Source organism: Penaeus monodon, chromosome 24 (genome assembly GCF_015228065.2).
Source record: "Penaeus monodon isolate SGIC_2016 chromosome 24, NSTDA_Pmon_1, whole genome shotgun sequence".
Classification (NCBI taxonomy): Eukaryota; Metazoa; Arthropoda; class Malacostraca; order Decapoda; family Penaeidae; genus Penaeus; species Penaeus monodon.
Window position 1 is genome coordinate 31,543,615 of NC_051409.1, and position 283 is coordinate 31,543,897.

The following is a 283-nucleotide window of genomic DNA, read 5'->3' on the forward strand; positions in this document are numbered from 1 at the left end:
AAAAAAACTCTTAGTAGTAGGTAGTATTATAAAAGAATGTAGTAAATGTCGGTACGAAAAAAAAATCTTCCCAATTTAAAAAAATCTTTTACATTATATTTCAGTAAACAAAATAATATAATCTTTCAACAGTGATTTCATTTTGTTGCAACGACTTTTTGCTTAGTTTCTCTGTTTCGGCTGCTGTTGCTACCCTTATTTGTAAGCAGGAACTGAATATAAACACGAATCAAAACGATAATCGAATGGTTCTCATCCCAGAGCTGAACTTCTCTTCGAACCT

General features: G+C 31.1%; 1 protein-coding gene across 1 annotated transcript in view; it reads left to right on the forward strand.

Moving 5' to 3' along the window:
- LOC119588952 overlaps positions 1-283 on the forward strand; it is an 18,590-nt gene that overhangs the window by 9,051 nt on the left and 9,256 nt on the right. The window lies entirely within an intron of this gene.